Source organism: Anoplopoma fimbria, chromosome 10 (assembly GCF_027596085.1).
Source record: "Anoplopoma fimbria isolate UVic2021 breed Golden Eagle Sablefish chromosome 10, Afim_UVic_2022, whole genome shotgun sequence".
NCBI classification, from domain to species: domain Eukaryota; kingdom Metazoa; phylum Chordata; class Actinopteri; order Perciformes; family Anoplopomatidae; genus Anoplopoma; species Anoplopoma fimbria.
In genome coordinates this window covers 24,158,564-24,184,543 of record NC_072458.1, presented here as the reverse complement: position 1 = coordinate 24,184,543, position 25,980 = coordinate 24,158,564, and the positions used below count along the sequence as shown (strand labels likewise).

Sequence of the window (25,980 nt, the reverse complement as noted above, 5' to 3'; positions counted from 1 at the left end):
TCATGAGAAAGAATCTTTTTCTTCTAAATAGACCCAAATCAGGGAAACGTCTCATCAAAGGCAGGGTGTTTTGATAAAATGGTGATTTTAAAATGAGAAGTATTTCCAGTATAAAATAAATCTGATTACAAAGATTGGATTATTTATTTATTTTGACTAACTGAGAATATTTATTTTTTACCACTGTAATCTTTTTATTCCTATAATGGCCCAAATACACAGTTGTAATTTTTTATTTATTTATTATTATTTATTTATTTTGAATTACTGTGAATATATATATATATTTACCCCTTTTTATCCTAAAGTCTTTTTTGGTGTACATGGGCTTCTTTGTCTGGATAAACGGTGAACCGTCTGTCAGACTCACCTGAGCTGAAACTCACCTGAACAGAAGGTAAACACACACTTTTGTTCTGAACATTCTTCTTCACTTTGTCCTCAGAATTAAATATGAAGTTTGTTTTTACAGGATGACAGATGATGACACACCTGAAGAGAGAGAGAATCACCTGGATGACATCAGACAATGTGGTGATGTCACAACTAATTCAGAACAGATGCTACATATTCAAACGACTTCATATTCAAAATATTTTTACTTCAGTTTTTAGATATTTTACTTCAGTAAAAGTAGAAATACATTTTCAAGACTTTTTTTATGACAAACTATACTTTTACATTTGTCATTTTTTTAAATCTGGTTTTCTTTGGACTTCAAATTTTCTAGTTTATTGACATAATAAAAAAAGATGAATCAATACTCATTCATTATTTTTGGTGATATCAATTTTGTTTTTATAGAAATGAGGGACCAGTGTTAATGGATTAATCATTTTGTTAAACCTTTTCCTGCTAAATTTAAATTCCTAACTTAATTTAATTTAAATGTTATTTAATCAGCGCTGCCTCGTTATGAGTTGATGCTGTTAATAAAACTTTCTAAATCTCACTGAACTCCAAAATGTTTCCATTTTTCTTCACACAGTGAAAAATAAAGCCGTCCGATTTTCTCACGCATCGTTAGCATCGTTAGCATCTCTCATATAAACCGAGACAACGTGACGCTCCTTGTTGATTTCAGATGGAGGAGCCCTCTTTAGTGATAAATGTTTGGTACCCACTAAAGTTAAAACGTGGAGGAATCCTTGACAAACGACAGAAAACATTTCCTTTTGGGATAAATGCACTTTAAGAGTTTTTCACATAGAAATTCTTGAATGTGTTCGAGCTGATGGAAGGAAGAAAGAAGGCAATGAAAGGTTTTTTTTTTTTAGTAGCAGGGACGAGTTTCAACGGAAAAGCTTTCCTCTCAGATTCACCAGACTTATTTTACTTTAACTGTTAACAGAGAAATAGAGACGAAACATGAAGCCATACTTCTGCACTTTGAATTTGAAAAAGTCAATTAAGCTATCACAAAATGTTTCTATTATCAAAATGTGACGATGATTAACTTGTAAATATAAATAAAGGTCATTCCCGTCTGGACTGAAGAGGAAGACGGTTCGGTGTTAAACCTCGTCCCTAAAGCGTCAAACGTCTGATATAAAAGCACTTTTACCCTCCGTCCCTCCGGTTGCATTGATAAGAGTTTGTACCTTCCGTACATCTCAAGGCATCTATTCTTTAGATTACATACGTACATATTCACAAATGAAAAGAAATACAAAGAGGATTTGCTATTTAAGTTGCTGATCTGGTAAACTTTAGTCACAGCTGCATCTTTGTCAAGCGCGGTGGCGTATAAAGTAGCATGCTAACGGTTAGCAGGCTAACGGTTAACAGGCTAACAGTTAGCAGACGGTAACGTGACGCTGCTTTTACAATAGCAGATCTGTGCTTCTTCAATAGTGGTGAAAACACACAAAACACAACTGTACAGATGTTAATGCTGAAACACCAAACGCCGGCTTTATCCCAGTGAGAAGCTTTCACGATATCGTTACTTATTTAGTTTTACAACATGAACATTTCCACCAAGCTGCTAACAACTTTCAGTGATCGCTAACTGGTCGTTCCTTTTAGCTTAGAAAATATATCAGGCCCAAATCAAATCAAATCCATAAAATCTGAAATAGTAGTTAAAATAAGATTTAACCTTAATTTGTATTTAACCAACTAGCTTGTTAGTGTTCAGGTTTGTCGCTAACTAGCTGGCTAGCTTGTCACTGCTCATCTCCACTCTTGTTTGTTGCTAACAAGCCTCAGTTCTTTTACTAACTGATAAAACACAGATTAAAACTATAAAGAATCCTGGCAGAAAAAAATAAAATACATTAGATTGTGGAGAAAAAAAAGGGAATACAATTTATCAAGCTAGCAATGATTTTAGCGGAGTCATTCTCAAGCTAATGGTTAACAAGAAACAACAGTTAAGAATATTGATTGAATGATAATGTTTGAATAATATTTTTTATCTTTGCTGTTGTAGACTGTAGTTAGAACAAAAGTCACTGCTCTTATACAACAGTTAGCTAGTTAGTTAGCTAGTAGGTAGCATTACACTTTCAGCACTGTTTGTTAGCTATTAGCATGATAATGACTCAGCTAGAAATATAATTTTGTGCTCTTCTTCCACAGTGTAATGTAAAACTATACATCATATCTTTTTTCTTTCTTTTTTTCGTAGAGATGTGAACAGATTGAAGAAAAGTTTGTGAAGTTGATTGGTAGCAGCTGAGTTATGCTAACTAGCTAATTACTAACTAGCTGTACAATGTTTTTAATTAGTTTTTGGTCATTTCGTCGTAACCTAATACAATTGTATTGAGCCTCAAAAAATGGGAGTTTTTTAATCTAAAGGGTGATTTCAAGTAAAATAACGCAGTATTTTTTATGTAAAAACAATAATACCTGGGATAAAGCCATTAAAGGTGTTACCAACATTAGCTACGACATCATTATAAGTGTTAAAGTACAAACAAGAAGCCATTTCTTTGTCAATACTGAGAAAAAAAATGTTTTAGTGGACCGTTATTATATATAAAAACACAAAAACATTCACATATTCAGGAAACTGATCTCATGAAGAAAAATAAACTTCAGTAATTTAGAGTCTCTTCTGCTGATTGGCCGGAGTTAATCACAGGAATGTATCTCTAAAGGGCCAATCAGGGAGGAGGAGCGTTGGGAGATCATTAAATATGCAAATATCGTTAACTGTAACACATTAATTCAGCTCAGAGTCAGACATCCAGTTAGAGGAACATCAAAGAGGAGTTCTTGCATAAATCTGTTGCAAAGGAATCGTTTCACCACTTTGTAGCCATTTTGAATAAAAAATGAACAAAAAATCAGTCAAGTTTATGGATGAAAACAGTGAATCTAAACCTGTGTGCATCATGTAAATGTTCCTTTTGGATTCAACACTGTAGAGTCAACAAACAAAATTCACAGAACTTTCTTCTGAAATTAAACTTTGACTTTTCTTCAAGTGAATCTACACAAATAAGAAAAATGATTCAGAGAAAAACATGCAGATTAAATAAACCGATGAGTTGACAAGTTGAATTTGAATAGTTTTTGCTTTTTCACCAGACACTCGTCACAGTTTCTAGCTCTGAAAATCTTAAAATATCAGAAAATGTAAGAAGGCAGCGAGTAGAACTGCACAATAACTTTTTTTTTAAATAGCAACAGGTCCATTTAATCTCAATCTAACATGAAAACGTGTCACATTGCTTTTGACAAAAACAATCGTTCTTCTAGAAACACTTTGTTTCTGGACGCTAACGCTCCTGTTAGCTGTTTGTATTATCACCTGGACGTTTAGCAAACTCCGTTAAACTTTTAGGCTGGAATAAAGTTGATCCAAAGTAAAAAAAAAAACACCCAAACACTTTTGCCTACATGCAGCCCGGAGAAACATGTACTACCATTTCGCACGTCAACGTTAGCATGCATGCTCACAGTTAGCAAGTTGACGTGCTAATACTTAGCATGCTTAAAGTACAGCAGAGGCTAACGGGGATTCAGCCTGTTGGTTTATCGTAACACACGATTTTACGGCAATCCGTCCAATATTTTCTGAATATTTTACTTCTTCAGAGTCGTCGTTGCACGTTATTCTAAGAATTGCCAAAAACTTGAAGAACGCTGGAATTAGCTTTTAAGATAAAGTCAAGTTTCTTTAGATAGTTGTGATAAATGTCTGGTGAAAACCATGAACTCTAAAACAATCCATAGACGGTCAGAAACGATATCTCAAACTCTTTGTTTACATTTAGTCTTTTTCTCTGAACATCCAGAAAGCAAAAAGTAAACAACAATAAGTTGACGTTGTGCTTCTTCATGTAGAGTTCTACTTTCTGTTCTGTTCTCTAAGAACAAAGCAAACAAACAGACGATAGAACCGACCGGGTTCTCTTCTGTCGTTTTCTCCTGAGGAATATTTTATGTTCTAGGTTTGGACTCACATTTTGTATTTTTATAAAGTACTCAAGCTGCTTTCAAACTTAAATCACATTTATTAGAATTGTAATGCTAAAGACGCCTTTCTGAGGATATAAACTCCCAATTAATTACAAAATAAAACAAGATATCTATTGACTATTGATTAGTCAGAATAATCACCTAACATCTCACAGTTACAAATGCTCATAATTAAAAGAACTTTATCTCGTAATTATGCAATTTTTTCCTCCAGTTTTCATGTTTTTATATATTTTGCAAGAACGTTCCACAGAAAAGAGCAGAATAGATTTTGTAACTGTGAGACACTTGTTCTATTTTCTGTTCATTCTTGTGAAAAGTGAAATTCATGAGAAGAACTTCATTCACTTAAATTTGAGTTTTTGTCTGATCAGCAGCTGAAAATCCAAATCAAATTTCACAAAAGTGAAACTGTACCTTCAAGTTTAACTCATCAATTATCAAATTATAATTTCTGTCCTTCAACAAACGGTGAGAGGACGGACAACAGAAGACTTTATTTATTGAAGGTTTCTCAGGATGAACCAGAAGTCTGATGCTTCCAGTCGGTTTAGTGTTTCGCTTCCAACGATGATTTTCTTTTTACTCACAGGAAAAAAAACAACCTGGAAAAGTCCCGGACGCTGGACTTTCCCAGCTGCCCATGAACGTCACACAACAAAATGGATCACGTAATAATTGAATCAGCTGATCATTGAGACAATCGGTCTTTTCACATTCAAAACAAATCTGTAAGAAACTTCAGAGACGGACGTGAAGAAAACCGAGTGGAGGTGGAGGAGAAGATCTGATCCAGTAAATGACATCAGAAGAAGATCTCTGAAACCGAAGCAGCTGGTGAGAGTTTAAAGGTCGGGCGGCGGTCACATGATGCCGTTGGTGACGTACTGGAAGGAGTCGTAGAGTTTGGTGGTGATGGAGCGCATGGATCCGTCCACCAGCTGCTCCACCAGGAGCTGCAGCTGCTCCTCCGTCAGAGACATGTGGAAACGCTCCTTCAGACCGCGGATGGTGCTGGAACCGTGGAAGCAGGCGAGGTGGGAACCTGGAGGAGGACAGGAAGCGTTAGCACGAGGAGGACGGGAAGCGTTAGCACGAGGAGGACAGGAAGCGTTAGCACGAGGAGGAGGGGAAGCGTTAGCACGAGGAGGACAGGAAGCGTTAGCACGAGGAGGGAGCGTTAGCACGAGGAGGAGGAAGCGTTAGCACGAGGAGGACGGGAAGCGTTAGCACGAGGAGGAGGACGTTAGCACGAGGAGGACAGGAAGCGTTAGCACGAGGAGGACGAGGAGGACAGGAAGCGTTAGCACGAGGAGGGAGGACGAGGACAGGAAGCGTTAGCACGAGGAGGAGGAGGACGAGGAGGAGGAAGCGTTAGCACGAGGAGGACAGGAAGCGTTAGCACGAGGAGGACAGGAAGCGTTAGGAGGCACGAGGAGGACAGGGGTTAGCACGAGGAGGACGGGAAGCGTTAGACAGGAGGAGAGGGACAGGAAGCGGCACGAGGAGGACGGGAAGCGTTAGCACGAGGAGGACGGGAAGCGTTAGCACGAGGAGGACAGGAGGAGGACAGGAAGCGTTAACACGAGGAGGACGGGAGGACACGAGGAGGACAGGAAGCGTTAGCACAGGAGGACAGGAAGGAAGAGGAGGACAGGAAGAGGAGGACGGGAAGCGTTAGCACGAGGAGGACGGGAAGAGGAGGACAGGAAGAGGAGGACGGGAAGCGTTAGCACGAGGAGGACAGGAAGCGTTAGCACGAGGAGGACGGGAAGCGTTAGCACGAGGAGGACGGGAAGCGTTAGCACGAGGAGGACGGGAAGCGTTAGCACGAGGAGGACATACTTTAATGTGACTTTTTTCGTCATACTACGTGATTGGACTATTTATTGTGATTCTTTGGAGACTGTTGTGCCAAAAGTTTCTGGAGAACTAGATTGATTGGCGGAAGACTGATTCAATGTTTTTTTCTGTGTTTATTTTATGAACCCTTGTGATTTAAGTTGATTTTCCAACAACCAAGAGTTAGAACAACGTCCCTTAGCTGTTTTAAAATCACTGTAAATCACAGCCTCTCGTGGTTTATTGCTTAAGTACTGTATTCCATAAAATGTAAAGAAAACTAGTATAGTATGTGATCAAAAGTAAAAAATAAAGTCATAGTATAGTATGTTGAAAAAAGTAATCAAAAGTAAAAAACAATCACAGTATGGTAAGTCATAAAACTTCATAAGCAGTCCTAGTATCATGTACCATTAGTATGCAATGCTGTATTAATACACTGGTACCTTGCTGCATGATCTCCACTATCTGGAGAACCTTCTCCATGTGTTTCCTGGCAGCGATGAGACCCTGAAGCATCAACATCTTATAGTAGATAAACATGTCGCCGTCCAGACCGCCCATCACCTGAAACATGTCACCATCATCATCATCATCAATCATCATCATCTTCATCATCACCACCATCATCATCATCATCATCATCATCATCATCATCATCATCATCACCATCACCATCATCATCATCATCACCATCACCATCATCATCATCAGCTCATTCAAGACGCAACATTTCAACGTTCACTCACGTCCACAAACTCTGAGGTGAGTTTGAAGGCCGACGTCTCGAAGCCGAGGTTCCGAGGAGAGCTGGAGAGGATGAAGCCGAAGTCGATGTGGATGATGTGGCCTTCAGAGTCCAGCAGGATGTTCCCGTTGTGTCTGTAGACAACAGTGTCACGTTAGCAGAGAGCTACAGGACTGTTAGCCTAGCTTAGCATAAAGACTGTTAGCCTAGCTTAGCACAAAGACTGTTAGCCTAGCTAACAGTGTGTGTGTGTCTCACCTGTCTTTGACCTGCAGCAGGTAACAGATGAGGCTGTATCCGGCGCAGCTCTGGACGAAGTTCCTCTGCGCGGTGAGGAAGGCTTCGGTGGTGAAGCTGCCGTGTTCCTGCAGGAAGTAGTCGAGCAGCGACAGCTGACTCTGTTTACGCACCTGACGGAGGAAACACACAAAACTACGCTCAACATCTGTAAAAACTAAAAACATCCGTAAAAACATCTGGCGTCCTCACAAAGTGAAACTACAGAAACATGAAACTCAAAGTCAGATGATTCATTTTATTGTTTTTTTGTTTTCTGTTCAAAAGTTATTTTTTCAGTTCAGTGATTTTTGATTTGTTGCTCATGAACCCTGGATGTTGTATTAATACCACTGTCAATAAATAAAACTACAAAATAAACCCTGTGATGGTTGTCACCTGGTATAAAAGAAATGAATATTTGAAGATACTTTTAAAATATCATTGACAGTATCTCTCTCTAAATATCATTCTCAGTATTACTGTTCTATTAGTTTCCTTTAGGCTCTGGTGTTATTATCTATTATTCACTTTATATTTTTACTCTTATTTAATCTTTGTATTTTACTTTATTTATTTACCTTACTCTTATTGCCATTGTGTTCTATTTTACAATGGTGTCAGTATTATTTATTTTACACTAAATAATTAAGCTTTTGTTTATATATAATTTGTATTCTATTGTTTTTTTTAATTCTTCTGTTATCTTCAATGACACTCTGGCACAATAATTACATTCAGATTATTAAAGTTTTATATATATATATTTTATGAGAACATGAAAGCTCTATCCCCTGAGGAAGACCATGTGATATGATCAAAAGCTCCAGGACGGATACTAAGAAATGATTTAGTAATAATTGTTTTACCAGCAGCAAAAAAAACGGGGAAGGATTTTGGGTTTGATCTGGTGGAGGACAGGAACCGACTGGAGGACTGGTGCTATTCATGGTACTGGGTCGTAGATTTGATGAAGGAGGACTTTGAGCCGATGAGGAGTTCCATTCTCTACTGTTGAGTTTGAGAACATTTTGTTGCATTCAGGTTTGTTGGGGGTTCTGGTGCTGAGGTACATCGGGGTGTTGTCGGCAAAGCATCGGACCTCTGGGATGAAATAGTGGATAATCTGACCGAGAGGAAGGTTGTAGATGATGAAGATGAGTGGGCCGAGGACGGAGCCCTGGGGAACACCTGGAGTGACTAGATGTGACAGAGTGGCGTTTGTGGTCGAGGTCAAGGTCATTTTCTGTCAATTTACTAATTGATGAATGGACTAATTGGTTTCAGATGTGCTTGAATAAATTGTTGGGAGTTGAATTTATAACTTAACACCTCATTTTATAAACTCTTCATATGCTTTGTGTGTAAAACGGTAACATAAAGCTGTCAGATCATTTTAGTGAAGTAGAAAGACTCAGGTAAGTACAAGTACCTCACATTTGTACTGAAGTAGAGTACCTGGAGTACATGTACTTGGTTACCTGGTGCAGAGAGACGGCGTTCAGGACGGGTTCGATCATCCCGCTGTCCGATGACATCACCAGGATCTTATACGGTTTGATCCACAGAGGAACTCTCTCCTGCTGCCAGATGGACTGAAACACAACGGAGGTTCACCGATCAACGGCCTGGGATCAATACATAATCAATAGGTTTTAAAGCAAGATTAAAGAACCTTCTCAGAATAACCTCATGATGAGAAAAGAAAAGCGTCAGAACAAACAAACCAAAGCAGTAAATATTGTAAAGGATATAAAGATTGTTTTATTTTAAAAAGATGTATTACTCTACTTCTTAATTCATTTTATGATATTATGAATACATCTGTGCTGCCCTCTACAGGCAGAACACAGCAACTAAATGCGCTGTGAAGTTTGGTTGTGATGAAAGGTTGTTAATGTTTTTTCAGCAGATTATTTTATACTAAAATATGATTTAATACCAAATAATCATTGCTTAACCCCCAAAATACCTAAAACCTGCAGATATTTCACTGAATACTCTGCAGTATCTGCAAACATGTTCTCTCAGCTAGTTTGATCATTATTTAAAGTTTCTATCTGTCCGAGTACATTAATATTCATATTTAAATAAACATAAAACATTTAAAAATGTAACTTAACCACCAAATCACACAAAAATGAAGTAACGGATACTGAGATCTGCTTAGCTAGCTACATTTATGCTAAGCTAGCTACATTTATGATAAGCTAGCTACATTTATGCTAAGCTAGCTCCCCTTAGAAGGAGTTTATCTGTTTCACTTAAATTTAACAATAAAATGATTTAATATTTCATATAGTTGAACAGAAGTCAGATAAAAGCTAAAAGTCGGATTCTTTTTCTTAAATTATACTTTTTCTGGAGACGAATCCTTCTCTTCCAGATAAAATACTTCCCGGTACTATCCTATACTGAAGTCGTGGTTCTAATACTGCAGGTGAGTGGATACCTGCAGCTGTCGGAGGACCTGATAGGCCAGCAGCTCCTGTCGCAGGTCGTCTCCACATTTCACGATGACCGACAGCAGACGCCAGTTCTGCAGGTGACCGTAGGGAGAGCCTTCTCTGATCCTCCTGCAAAAAAACACATATATTTATATATATTTATTTATATATATTCATAATTAAATATATAGATATATTCAAATGTATATTTACATTTCTTTTCACATATTTATATGTAAATGAAGCGGACTCACCTGGCTTTCTCCTCCCAGGGTTCCTTGAGGGCGACGGCCGACGGGTCCTCCGGGTCTCTCCGGAACGTCGTCGGCGTGTGAGCGAGGTTCTCCGACAGACGGCGTCTGGAGAACCCAAACAGACGGAGAACCGAGAGAACAACATGGTGGTTAGTGGAAATCAAAGAACAATCATATCAACAATCACCGACGTTACAAAGTATACCTACTCAACTGTTGTACTTATGTACAATAGTTGTTACATTATACATAGTTGTACTGTAAGTAAATGCACTACATTCATCTGATGACAAAAGTTTCTTTATAGATTCAGATTATTAAACAAAATACGATCAACTACATGATGAAGTTTTATTATAGATTAATAAAGTCATTAACATGTGATGAACACATTCATTATTCATCAATAATTGTAATATTTATTGTTCTAACGAGTACTTATATTGTATTGTATTTTAGTTCTTTAAGTTTATTTTGATGCTGATACTTTTGTATTTTCACCTAAATAATATTTAATGGTATTTATACACTAAAGTATTACTACTTTTATTTAGTAAATGATCAAAGTACTTCTACCACCTCTGTCTTCTACCACTAGTGTCTTGTTACCTGATGTCTCCGGCGGCGATGAAAACCGGCTCTTTGCTCTCCAGACTTGTGATGCTGTCGACTGAAAACTGACTGATGTTATCAGAGCTGCTGGTCTGAGTCTCCACCTGCAACACACACGATGAACAATCACTACATTTAGTTTCTTACATTTTAACTTTACATATACACAGATACACATATATATCGTACATACATACAGATACACAGATATACATATATATATCGTACATACATACACATACAGATACACAGATATATATATATCGTACATACATATACATAAACACACACATACAGATACACATATACACAGATATACATATATATATCGTACATACATATACATACAGATACACACACATACAGATATATACATACACACACATACACACACATCTATATTCTCACCTCCACCTGCAGCTGTCCGATGTCGTCGGTGGCCCACGCCTCGTCGTCGTTGTCGTAGTTCGGGACGGTGGAGAAACTTCCCGCTCTGTGCTCTGACGTCATCCCGCTGCCACAGTTAGCGTTAGCCGCGGTGACGCCGCCGCCACAGTCCAGGTTCTCCGCGGATCGAGCCGAGCGGATCCTCGTCTCCGGGATCCGGACGGGAACCGGAGACGTCTCGAAGCTCTCGCACTCCAAAACCTCCACGTAGATGATGTAGGGAGCCTGAGGAGGACAGGGTTCAAATGAACTAGCCTCCACGTTAGCATGCTAGCTAGTGTTTTCATCTTGAGATGATTGAGAATGTAAATGATTACTTTTGTGTCCTTTGATGGAGCGAGGCTAGCGGTTCCAACTGCTTCCATTCATTGTGCTAAGCTAGGCCAACAGTGTCTACTTGCTTCTAGTCTCTGTGCAAAGCTAGGCTAACAGTTTCCACCTGCTTCCTGTATGTATGCTAAGCTAGGCTAACAGTTTCCACCTGCTTCCTGTCTGTATGCTAATCTAGGCTAACAGTTTCTATCTACTTCCAGTCTTTCCAACTCCTTTTAATCTTTGTGCTAAACTAGGCAAACAGTCATTATGCTAAGCTAGGCTAACAGTCCTTGTGCTAAGCTAGGCTAACTGCCCCACTGTAGTCTCTGGCTGTGTCACCTTGTCCTTGGAGTTGAGCACCACGGCCTGGGTGTTGGGGATCCGGCAGACGTGGTGCTGCCTCTCTGCGGTGGGCAGCCAGACTCGAGCCGGCAGCTTGTGGTTGAGCAGCGACAGCTCTGAGATGAGCCGCTGAGTCTTCTGCTCTTTGGTCGGCAGCGTCGCCAAACGCTTCCCGATGCAGAGCAGCGACTTCACCAGCTCCCTCTGAGGACGCAGACGGTCCGGCTGGAACCACAGGAGAACCGGGGTTAAGAGGGTTCCTCAGAGAAGTATATATATCTATATATCTATATATATATATATATATATATATATATATACCTATATATATATATATATATATATAATGGGCTACAAGACCATCGGAAAGCAGCTTGGTGAGAAGTCCCTCCTGAGATGAGCTCAAACCTGGTGACCAACTACAAGAAGCGTCTGACCTCTGAGCACCTCAAGTACTGAGTCATGTTTCGTTAGGGGATCAAATACTTATTTCACTCGATCAAATGCAAATCAATTTATAACTTTTATATAATGTGATTTTCTGGATTTCTTTTTTGATATTCTGTCTCTCAATGTTAAAATAAACCTACCATAACAATTATAGATCGTTCATTTCTTTGTCAGTGGGCAAACTTACAAAATTGGCAAGGGATCAAATAATTATTTCCCCCACTGTATATAGATATATATAAATATATATATATATATATATTTATATCTCTATATATATATATATATTTATATCTCTATATATCTATATCTCTCTATATATATATATATATATTTATATCTCTATATATATATATATATATAGAGATATAGATATATATCTCTATATATATATATATATATATATATATTTATATCTATATATCTATATAGAGATATATATATATATATATATTTATATCTATATATCTATATAGAGATATATATATATATATATTTATATCTATATATCTATATCTATATATATATATATATATATATTTATATCTCTATATATATATATATTTATATCTATATATCTATATAGAGATATATATATATATATTTATATCTATATATATATATTTATATATATATATATATATATTTATATCTATATATCTATATAGAGATATATATATATATATATATATATATTTATATATAGATATATATATATATTTATATCTATATATATATATATAGATATATCCCTTCTCAATCCTCTGCTGATGTGGGTTTGTTTGTCTTTGAGAAGTTACAGTAAAAACATGAAACATTAAGAAATGTAGAAATGAATCTTGAAAGAGAAAAACAAAGAGTTAACGAATGACAACTTAAAAATATATTTTCTTATTATAGTTATAGTTTCTTAATGTTAGTAAAAGTTAAAAATATATATTATTTTAATATATTTGTATCAATCTGTTTAATTTTAGGGTTAAACTTCACGTTAAAGGAATAAAACAGCTTCCGTTTGGTTTGTGGTCAAAATGATCTCACTTCCTGTCACAGTACTGTCAAAATAAAAGCCCCAAAATACTTGTGTAAACTAAAAAGATTTTTTAGCTGAAATAAGATTTTTCATATTATCTATCTGAAATCATCTCCGTCTCTTCTCTCAGTTATAGAACCTCCTCCTCCTCACTTCCTTTTTATTTCTTCTTCTCTTTTCTGTCGTTTATTTTAATGAACAAACTTCAGTGTTTTTATGTAAATGATGAATTATTGAATCAGAGGAACCTCTGTGTTATTATTTATGTTGAGAGGTTCATCTTCGTCTCCTTCCTCCGGCTCTCTGCTGACTTTTAGTTTTTTATCAAAATAACTGGAAAATATGATGAAAGAGACGAGAAGAGAAACAGCAGAGAGGTTTACGGTTCTCTCTCTCCGTCTCTCTCTCTTCTCTTCTTTCTGTTTTCTGTGTTTGTGCAGAAGGAACCAAACGTGGCTCTCAGCCAATCACAGCGCACTCTGCCTCTGCCTCTGCCTCTCGGCCAATGAGGAGCCTCGGTCTGCATGTGACCGAACCATCAGCCAAAGAATGTGAAAACAAAAACTCAGGAAGTCGGTTCAAACTTTTCTTTCTGTTTTTTCTTCACAAAACGAATCTCCAGACGTCTTCAAACAACAACAACCGGTTCTGTTCTGTTCTGTTCTGTTCTACTCTGTTCTGATCTGATCTGTTCTGTTCTGTTCCGTTCTGTTCTGTTCTGATCTGTTCTGTTCTGTTCTGATCTGTTCTGTTCTACTCTGTTCTGTTCCGTTCTGTTCTGTTCTGTTAACACATAAGCCTTATGTCGTGTTCACACCAAAAGTGAAGCGAATATTCGCAATATATAGTTTACTCGCAGGTTCGTTTGTGCTTATTCGCTTCATTTGCGCCAGAGAGGGGGAGGGGCTTATCTCCATGGAAACCATTGTCAACTCATCCATTTATTTCCACCATCAACCATGGAAGAAATAACTAGAAATAACTACTATATCTGCTTTATACTCGTTGGGGCAGTCCCAGATATCCCGGGAGGCGGCTGTGGTACATGAGGTAGAGCGCTTGTCCCGTAACCACAAGGTCGGTGGTTCAAACCCCTCTACCGGCAACATGCCGAGGTGTCCTTGAGCAAGACACCTAACCCCAAGTTGCTCCCCGGGCGCTTCATTGCAGCCCACTGCTCCTCTGGGATGGGTTAAATGCAGAGAACCGAATTTCCCCATTGTGGGACTAATAAAGGCTTGATTATTATTATTATTAATTATTATTATTATTAAACTAAACGCTGTCTTGTCTAGTTCGTAACATCATCCGGTGGCGCCGTATTCACTGAATCCAGCTGGTTTACTACAGCTGTATGGACCGAAAATAAACCATTTTACTGTGATTTAATTATAATAAATGTACAAAAAGGGTTAAATAACAACACAATGATGGTTGTTTGTAAAAAGTCAGAATTCATGTTTTGTTCGTTCTCTCTGCAAGACGACAAGGAATTCACTTTATAAAAGCTTGTTTTGTGAACGGAGCTCGGATCGATGACAGAGTGACAGGAGGAGAAGCTCGACGCTGATTGGCTGTCGCAACACAGCGTCACGCGAATCTTTCGCCGGAGTTGAAATATTTAAACTCTGGCGAATGAAGCGATGATGCGAATTTCGCCTCATTCGCGATGCAAGGCTGGAGTTCGCGTCTCCTCGCGTCGCTTTTGGTGTGAACACGGCGTTATGGTTGAGGAGCGATTCCTAATAAATGTGATTATTTTCGGCGTTTAAGGTGAGGAGGTAAATTATATTAAAATAAATCTGATTCCATTATTGATTACTGTTCAGAATTTAATTTTTTTTTCTGATTATAAAGTTTTTGTTGTTTTAAGCTTTACAATTTATATAGATATATTTTTTTTAATTTAATTATTGTTTTTTGTCAGATAATTTAAAATGCTCATTTTATTCTCAACTACTGAAATATCAAAAGTGGTTTCAGCCTCAAGAATCTCAAATCCAGAGAGAGAAGTCTTCAGAGAGCCAAGAGAACGAGATGAATTTCAAAATAAAGGTCTTTACCTCCTCATGGACCGCTTCCACCTTCGGGTTACTTCCTGTCCGTCGGAGGCCGGAGCCGGGTCCGCTGCTCGCCGTGGTGGCGTCTGACTTGGACCTCTGGTGGGTCCTCCTGGACGGGGACACGAACACCTCGTCCCCCGGGGCGGGGCTGTCAGGGCGGGGCCAACCGAGGAGAGAGGGGGAGGCGGCCTCGGCGTTGCTGCTGTTGTGCCTCCGGTGGCGGCGGCGGTGCGAAGGCGAGGATGGCGGGCTGTCGGATGGAGGAGCAGATGGAGGAGCAGACGGAGGAGCAGATGGAGGAGCAGACGGAGGAGCAGATGGAGGAGCAGACGGAGGAGCAGACGGAGGAGCAGACGGAGGAGCAGACGGCTTCAGCTCATCGGACAGGATGAGTTTACGGAGTTTGGATCCTCTGGAGTGGCGCTGGGTGGAGATGTGCATGTCGGAGGAGTAAGCGCCCAACAGCCACGCCGTCAGCAGAGAGAAGGTGATTCCTCCTCTGCAGCGGTGGATCTGAGGACAGACGGACAAAAACTTTAAAACAAATTCTCCACTTGTTAGATACGGGCCGAGCAATAAGCCCAAAGAATTAGATCAAATTTGTTCTGGTAGATCCAAATGATGATAACCCTAACCCCAGAGGAAAATCTATCTAATATACTACTTTATACTACTTTATACAACGTGTTATGTTGAACCCAACTAACGTTTGTTAAGATCATCTGTGGGTAAAGTCATGCCAGGAAAGTTGGGAAATAAGAACAACATTTCCTGTAGAAGTATCATTTGTCCTTTAAGGAGGTTACCATGACCTGACACTGAAGAAGGACAACAGGACGGAGTGAAAGGCCAGATGTGCTTTGTTATGGTCCAATCCACAAGACGTGATTGGCTGAAAGTGATGTAAGGGGGCGGGACTAAGGGTATACAGAGATCATGTTAGGACCAACGTGTTGGACTTTTTGTTGTAAGCTCGTCTGCAATAAAACATCCCCGTCTCTTCAACAAAAACAGACCAGAAGGGATTTATAATCCCTCCGGTCAGTAGAACCAGAGATGTCACGTCTGGGTTCATAACGTCATCCAGTCGGTTTTGGAGTTTAGATCGACTGATGCTAAGCTATGCTAACATTTTATGCATAAGTAATATGGTTTGATTATTCTAGATGTTTGCTTATTTAGGTTAGATTGTTTGATATATTAAGACATTCGTTTAGTTTAATAATACTTTTGTTGTTGTTTAGTATACTTAGTTTTTTGTTTTTCACTGTGGGCCCCTGCGGTAACATATAGGAGTAGGCAGGTAACGGACCAGCATGCACCGGGGTGGGCCAATGTTTTTTTGCCAGCGCAGGAGAGTCCGCGACAGGATTCCCTTTGTTCTTTTGTTTGTTTGCCTTCTTTGTTTGACCAAATAAATCATCAGAAACACAGAATTCTGTTTGGACATTAACCTCCTCTGCCTGCGTAAACCCCAAACCCCATGATGCATCAGTGGCCCTTTGATTTAAGATTGTTTTGGGATTTTTCGGACAACTGGCCACTACAGCGACGCCCCTGGTCCACCGATACTCACCAGGTACGGTCTGATGGCGTCGCCCACCTCCGTGTCCATGTGCACGTACATGTTGAGCAGCTGTGGCAGGTAGAAGTCCACCTCGCTGTCGGGGAAGCTGAAGAGGCGGTTCCCGATGTACGCCTGCACGCCGGGCTCCTTCGACTTGTACAGGTAGGCGATCGCCATGGAAACGTCAAACAGCTTGGACTCGAACAGGCGGAGCAGCCACGACTGCTTTGAGGACGACGACGACGCCGACAGCAGCGAGGAAGGAGGAGGCCGGGCTGAAGGAGGCGTGTCTCTCTGGGAGGCCCCGCCTTGTTTTTCTCCTCCTCCTCCTCCTCCTCCTCCTCCTCTCTGATGGAGCTGGTGTCCGGGCCGACGTGCCACTGTGGACTGGAGCAATCTGTTGAGTCCCTGACGTTTTGTTGTTGTTGTTGTTGTTGATCGTCTCGTTGTTGCTTGTTGTCCACGTCAACGTCTCTGTTCTTCAGCTGCACCTGGAGGAGAACCTCCTGACAAGCCTTCAGAGCAACTTCTGGGTCGATGACTGGAAGCAGAAAACCAGGAGACGTTCAGATTATTAGTGAGTAGAGGAGTAACGGACCGCACTGATCCTCCTCACAGCTTAACGTTAACCGTCACGGTGTAAATAAAGTTCTACTGACGATCGTTATCCTCTAATATTCAGTAAAACATGAGATCAGGACGTCATTTATGCTTCTCTAGTCTCTGATCTGATAATGTTACATTGTAAACAACCAGTCTGTGTTTAAACCAACAGGAGAGCTAGTAACGTTAGCAGCACCTCTAACGGCTAACAGGAGGAGAGCTAGTAACGTTAGCATGATGTGTTCACTGTAATCTGTAAAATGTAGTGTTGGTGATAAACTAGAATAAATCCAGTAGTTTGAAGGAGTTGTTTTCACATTAATATAAAATAGATATTAGAGATGAATTATGATGTTTAACTTCCTAACACGAGCTCTAAGATTATAATACATCAATAAAACTAATAATGAAGAGATCTGTTTTAATCAATAATAATACAATTATTCAAACATTTAGTATTTTATACAAAAATAATAGTCTGGATCCTTGTAGACCAGAACCAGAACCAGAACCAGGACTGAGCGGGTCAGACTGTCAGACCCTGCTGCAGCAAAATGAGAGGTTTTCTAAAGGGGCTCTGGTGGAGCAGTATCACTTCAGTCCACAGGGGGCGCCAGACTCAAGACGTAATAAAAGTTATTTACTGTAGCTACAAATGACAGAACATCACGGTATAGCTAAAAACCCAGAACAACGTTCTCCGTGTCGGTACCTTGGTCGAGGCCCAGGTCCATCTCCATGGCGTCCTCTGAGATGGCGTCCAGCGGGGGCTCGGGCCTCGGGCGTCGCCGCCGCTCGACACGCCGCTGCTGCCGATGCCCTCGCTGGGCGCTGCTGCCGAGGCTGCCGGTGCTGCCGATGCTCCCGCTGGGGGAGGAGCTACGGGGGCTGGCGCTGGGGGAGGACGTCTGCTCGCTGTGGGGGCGGGGGCAGCTGCAGCTGGGGGCGGGGGTGGTGGTGATGGTGGTGGTGGTGGTGGACGGGGCAGTCGGAGGAGCTCTCAGAACAACAGGAAGACGATGAAGAGGAGGAGGACGAGGAGGCGCTGGAGGGGGAGGACGGGCAGGAGAAGGTGGTGGGGGAGGAGGAGGCAGCAGGGGGGTGCTGAGTGGGAGGGGCTAAGGTGGAGCGGCCGCAGAGCCGGCGACAACGAGACCTCGGCGTCGGCCATCTTGGAAGAGAAGGCCTAAAGAGAGACACAGAGAGATTCATCTGTTAGTGAGGAAGGTCGTCTGTTAGTGAGGAAGGTCGTCTGTTAGTGAGGAAGGTCGTCTGTTAGTGAGGAAGGTCGTCTGAGTGGAAGGTCGTCTGTCAGTGAGGAAGGTCGTCTGTTAGTGAGGAAGGTCGTCTGTTAGTGATGAAGGTCGTCTGTTAGTGATGAAGGTCGTCTGTCAGTGAGGAAGGTCGTCTGTCAGTGATGAAGGTCGTCTGTTAGTGAGGAAGGTCGTCTGTCAGTGAGGAAGGTCGTCTGTTAGTGAGGAAGGTCGTCTGTCAGTGAGGAAGGTCGTCTGTCAGTGAGGAAGGTCGTCTGTTAGTGAGGAAGGTCGTCTGTTAGTGATGAAGGTCGTCTGTCAGTGAGGAAGGTCGTCTGTTAGTGAGGAAGGTCGTCTGTCAGTGAGGAAGGTCGTCTGTTAGTGAGGAAGGTCACACAAACGACCTGCTAAGACTGTTTTGTGCGTCTGAGCTGAACCGTGGTGTGTTTGAATGATCATGTGACTCTTTTCACCCACGCGTCAGTTGTGTGTGTGTGTGTGTGTGTGTGTGTGTGTGTGTGTGTGTGTGTGTGTGTGTGTGTGTGTTACATAATGTCCTCCTGCTGCACACCAACCTGTCAACCTTTCATCGCCCTCAGTCAACACACTAACGTTTGTTTGTCATCTCTGGGAGCGCTTGGTTTGTGGCACAGCGTCTCCCTGCTCATATAAACACCTCAATACCAACAACGCTGCAGTGTGTCATTAATGAGGCTCCTTCTGCTTCTGAGGAGGAAGCCTCCTGTTGGGTTTGTGACATCAGTGTGAGGAGGAGGAGGAAGAGAGGGAGGAGGAGGAAGATGAGGTGTAGGAGGAAGATGAGGAGGAGAGGAGGAGGAGGAGGAGGAGGAGGAGGAGGCCTCTGTTTCTCTCCGTGTTGATCTGGTTTCTGTCTGATCTCCTGACACAGACTTCTCCGTTTCCATGACGATGCTTTGAATAAAGGTTTTGTTTCCGTGGCGATGCTTTGAATAATGCCTCCTCCCTCACCTCTTATTCTAAAGACGGTTTGTAAAGAAACGTTCCTCGTTCTGATCCTGATGCAAAAAAACCTGAACCTCAAACAACAACAACAACAACAACAACTCCCCTCTGCTTCCATTTGTTATGCTAAGCTAGGCTAACGGTTTCCCCCTGCTTCCTGTAGTACAGTAAAGAGTACAATATTTACCTCTGAGATGTAGTACAGTAAAAAGTATGTAGTGGAATACGTAGAAAGATGCATGAATAGAAAATACTCAAGTAAAGTACAAGTACCTTGAATTTGTACTTAACGTACAACTTTTGCTGATGTCTATATTTGAAAAATGTGAAAAACTCATTAATGTCTCCCCCTGATGACATCATGCTGAGCATGATGTCATCACAGCTGTGTGTGTGTGTGTGTGTGTGTGTGTGTGTGTGTGTGTGTGTGTGTGTGTGTGTGTGTGTGTGATGGTTTCCAGATGTGATGCGTGGGTGGAGGACGACTTCACTCTCTTTAGTATTTCTCTTCATGCTGCTTCATACTTTTTACTGCACTCAACATTTATTTAATAATTTTACAGATTCAGATTATTGATCAATAATCAATAATGATGTTTTACTACAGATTAAACTAACAGCAGTATAGAGAGTCAGTAAAATGAGCTCCATCTTTGAAGTGACGAACACAATAATGCATCAATAATTATAAATCAATAATAGAGATACAGTAATCAGAGTACTTCCTGTTCCTCTGATCAGCTGTTTGATCTTTGACCTGTAATTGGTCGTCACGCTGACTGAAACTGTTTGAGTACTGTTTGAGTACTGTTTATTTACTGTTTATTTACTGTTTGTGTATTTACTGTTTATTTACTATTTGTGTACTGTTTATTTACTATTTGTGTACTGTTTATTTACTGTTTGAGTATTGTTTATTTACTATTTGTGTACTGTTTATTTACTGTTTGAGTACTGTTTATTTACTGTTTACTGTTTTACTGTTTGAGTACTGTTTATTTACTGTTTGAGTACTGTTTGAGTACTGTTTATTTACTGTTTGAGTACTGTTTATTTACTGTTTGAGTACTGTTTATTTACTGTTTGAGTACTGTTTATTTACTGTTTGAGTACTGTTTATTTACTGTTTGAGTACTGTTTATTTACTGTTTGAGTACTGTTTATTTACTGTTTGAGTACTGTTTATTTACTGTTTGAGTACTGTTTATTTACTGTTCGAGTAGTTTATTTCATGCAAACAATATTTATGAATCTGGTTTTAGTATAAATCCTCAGTACTTCATAGTTTAACTTTTTACTTCACCCTGTTTATTATTTATGAGGATTATCCTGATGAACAAAACAACAAAACAATAAATATCATAAATGTGTTGGACTTCAGAAATACATAATCTAGAGATGCTTCCTGCTATAAAGTGGGATTATAAAGCACCCAAAAATCATCATTAAAAAAACACTTAACGCCAAGATTAGTTTTTTTAATAAAAGCAAGTATTTTAATAAAAGTAAAAATATATGTGTTATTATTTGTTTGATTTGTTTAATTGTGTTTCCTTTAGATGTTCTGTGATATAAACGCAGAATATCAGCAGCTCTCAAAATTAATTATCTATTAAATCAAACTGGTTTAAACTCGTTCATCGGAAATCTCCCAACTCTGCTGTGGATCAATAAACACTCCTATCTCTTATCTTATTAGCACAACACACACACACACAACTGTTAGGAGGGAGAGGTGCATTGTGGGTAATGTAGGAGCCCGGTTTTGACAACGCAGAAGAACGAGTGGAAAAAAAAGATGTCGATCTTCCTCCTTTTATCAAACGCTCTGTTGTTTAGGATCTTTGGCTTTTTGTGCCACACGTCAACAATATAACACACACACACCACACACACAGACAGACACAGACAGACAGACAGACAGACAGACAGACAGACAGACAGACAGACAGACAGACAGACAGACAGACAGACAGACAGACAGACAGACAGACAGACAGACAGACAGACAGACAGACAGACAGACAGACAGACAGACAGACAGACAGACAGACAGACAGACAGACAGACAGACAGACAGACAGACAGACAGACAGACAGACAGACAGACAGACAGACAGACAGACAGACAGACAGACAGACAGACAGACAGACAGACAGACAGACAGACAGACAGACACACACACACACACACACAGGAAGTAACACACACACACACACACACACACACACACACACACACACACACACACACACACACACACACACACACACACACACACACACACACACACACACACACACACACACACACACACACACACACACACACACAGGTTCAGGTTTCAGTAGAAAGTTTCCAGTAAGTTGAGACTCGTTGTTCCTCATCTGTTAAAACCAGAACTCTCTGTTTCCTTCAGACCGTTTATATATTATTACTACTTTATTTATTATTACTACTCGTAGTATTATTATGTACACACTGATGTACTCTACAAATATTAGCGAGGTATTGCATAATTATCATAAGAGTAGTGTTCAAGTAATATAGCAGTATTTTTTGGAGTATTATACAGGTATTATAAGAGTGTTATACAAGCTATTATAGGAGCGCTGTACTAGTATTATGAGAGTATTGTACTAGTATTATGAGAGTATTGTTCTAGTATTATGAGAGTATTGTACTAGTATTATGAGAGTATTATACTATTGTACTAGTATTATGAGAGTATTGTTCTAGTATTATGAGAGTATTGTACTAGTATTATGAGAGTATTGTTCTAGTATTATGAGAGTATTGTACTAGTATTATGAGAGTATTGTTCTAGTATTATGAGAGTATTGTTCTAGTATTATGAGAGTATTGTACTAGTATTATGAGAGTATTGTACTAGTATTATGAGAGTATTGTTCTAGTATTATGAGAGTATTGTACTAGTATTTGTATTGTTCTAGTATTATGAGTATTGTTCTAGTATTATGAGAGTATTGTACTAGTATTATGAGAGTATTGTTCTAGTATTATGAGAGTATTGTTCTAGTATTATGAGAGTATTGTACTAGTATTATGAGAGTATTGTTCTAGTATTATGAGAGTATTGTTCTAGTATTATGAGAGTATTGTACTAGTATTATGAGAGTATTGTTCTAGTATTATGAGAGTATTGTACTAGTATTATGAGAGTATTGTCCTAGTATTATGAGAGTATTGTTCTAGTATTATGAGAGAGAGTATTGTACTAGTATTATGAGAGTATTGTTCTAGTATTATGAGAGTATTGTTCTAGTATTATGAGAGTATTGTTCTAGTATTATGAGAGTATTGTACTAGTATTATGAGAGTATTGTTCTAGTATTTGTTCTAGTATTATGAGAGTATTGTTCTAGTATTATGAGAGTATTGTACTAGTATTATGAGAGTATTGTACTAGTATTATGAGAGTATTGTTCTAGTATTATGAGAGTATTGTTCTAGTATTATGAGAGTATTGTTCTAGTATTATGAGAGTATTGTTCTAGTATTATAGTATTAGAGTATTGTTCTAGTATTATGAGAGTATTGTTCTAGTATTATGAGAGTATTGTTCTAGTATTATGAGAGTATTGTTCTAGTATTATGAGAGTATTGTTCTAGTATTATGAGAGTATTGTTCTAGTATTATGAGAGTATTGTTCTAGTATTATGAGAGTATTGTTCTAGTATTATGAGTATTGTTCTAGTATTATGAGAGTATTGTACTAGTATTGTCTAGTATTATGAGAGTATTGTTCTAGTATTATGAGAGTATTGTTCTAGTATTATGAGAGTATTGTTCTAGTATTGTACTAGTATTATAGGAGTATCTTATTAGTAATACTGGAGCATTGTACTAGTACTAGTAGTATAGTAGTAGTATTAGTAGTAGTATACTAGTAGTAGTAGTATTAGTAGTAGTATTAGTAGTAGTATACTAGTAGTAGTAGTATACTAGTAGTAGTAGTAGTACTAGTAGTAGTAGTAGTATACTAGTAGTAGTAGTAGTAGTAGTATACTAGTAGTAGTAGTAGTAGTAGTATACTAGTAGTAGTAGTAGTACTAGTAGTATACTAGTAGTAGTAGTAGTAGTAGTATACTAGTAGTATACTAGTAGTAGTAGTAGTAGTAGTAGTAGTATATATATATAGTAGTAGTATTTATGACAGCAGTGTCAGATAAAAACAAACATTTCACCATAAAGTAAAAAGTATTCTGAAAACACAATATTAGAAGAAAAAATACCTCAAAGACACGAATAATACTTTAAAATCCAGTATTATAAAATACTACATCATCTGTGTATCAGTGAGGAGAGAGGAGAGGAGGAGGAGGAGAGGAGGAGGAGGAAGAGGAGGAGGAGAGGAGGAGAGGAGGAGAAGAGGAGGAGAGTAAAAGAGGAGGAGAGGAGAAGAGGAGGAGGAGGAGGAGAAGAGAGAGGAGAGGAGGAGGAGAGGATAAGAGAGGAGAGGAGAGGAGGAGAGGAGGGAGAAGAGGAGGAGGAGAGGAGAGGAGGAGGAGAGGGAGGAGGAGAGGGAGAGGAGGAGAGAGAGGAGAGGAGGAGGAGAGGAGGAGAGGAGAAGAGGAGGAGGAGAGGAGGAGGAGGAGAGGAGAGGAGGAAGAGGAGGAGGGAGAGAGAGGAGAGGAGAGGAGGAGGAGAGGAGGAGAGGAAGAGGAGGAGGAGAGGAGCAGAGCCGCTCCTCTCCTCCTCCTCTCCTCCTCCTTCCTCCTCCTCCTTCCTTCCTCCTCTCCTCTCCTCCTCTCTCAGTTAGTCGTTGCGACTAACTGAGTGACGTCACGACAACAGACCGCAGGAGAACATGAAGGAGAAGAAGAAGAGAAGAGAGAGGAGAGGAGGAGGAGGAGGAGGAGGAGGAGGAGGAGGAGGAGGAGGCCTACCCGTCACTGAGGCTCCGGGTCCGGGTCTCGTCCGGGTCTCTGGTCCGGTGTTGCGGCCTGGCTCTGCTCGTGACGTCACATCCGTGAAGAGCCGCAGTGCGAACCACCGCACGTCCGGTCAGGACTTTCACAATAAGAGCAGGTACACCGGAAGTGTTCTCTTTACCATGTATTTATATTTATCCTTTATATTATTTATATTTATCCTTTATATTATTTATATTTATCCTTTATATTATTTATATTATCCTTTATATTATTTATATTATCCTTTATATTATTTATATTTATCCTTTATATTATTTATATTTATCCTTTATATTATTTATATTTATCCTTTATATTATTTATATTTATCCTTTATATTATTTATATTTATCCTTTATATTATTTATATTTATATTTTTATTTATCCTTTATATTATTATTTATATTATCCTTTATATTATTTATATTTATCCTTTATATTATATTATCCTTTATATTTATTTATATTTATTTATTATCCTTTATATTATCCTTTTATATTTATTTATATTTATCCTTTATATTATTTATATTTATCCTTTATATTATTTATATTTATTTATATTATTTATATTTATGTTATTTATATTTATCCTTTATATTATTTATATTTATCCTTTATATTATTTATATATTATTTATGTTATTTATATTTATCCTTTATATTATTTATATTTATATTATTTATGTTATTTATATTTATCCTTTATATTATTTATATTTATTTATGTTATTTATATTTATCCTTTATATTATTTATATTTATCCTTTATATTATTTATATTTATATTATTTATGTTTATCCTTTATATTATTTATGTTATTTATATTATTTATGTTTAATGAAACAGTAAAATACGACAAAATAATAAGAGCAATAATCCCAGATTCACAGGAAGCAGTTGAATAATATAAATCTGTGTTTGACTCATTAAAACATAAATATATGATTGAAAAGTACTTTTTAATTATTATTATTATATAGACATAAATATTATGAGAGTCACTTCTGTTTTATAAAGATTTGTAGCTCAAACAATTATTCAATCAATAAGTTTGTTTAAAACTAGAGAAAACCTGTCATATAGAGACAAACAACCATCCACACCTTAGAGTCTTCATGAACCTCAGCTGCATGTCTTTGGACTGTGGGAGGAACCCGGAGAACCCAGAGAGAACCCACGCTGACACGGGGAGAACATGCAAACTCCACACAGAAGGCCGTCCGGTCCTGGAATTGAACCCGGGCCCTCTTGCTGAGGAGACAGTGCTCACCACTACACCACCGTGCAGCCTATTATCACAGATTATTATATATAATATGTAAACATTATGAGTCACTTCTATTTTGAAGAAAATGTATCTATAAAT

General features: G+C 38.9%; 1 pseudogene; it reads right to left on the bottom strand.

Moving 5' to 3' along the window:
* Positions 1-1,008: 1,008 nt before the first annotated feature.
* Positions 1,009-24,678, bottom strand: LOC129096838 (phosphatidylinositol 4-kinase beta-like; annotated as a pseudogene).
* Positions 24,679-25,980: the final 1,302 nt, after the last annotated feature.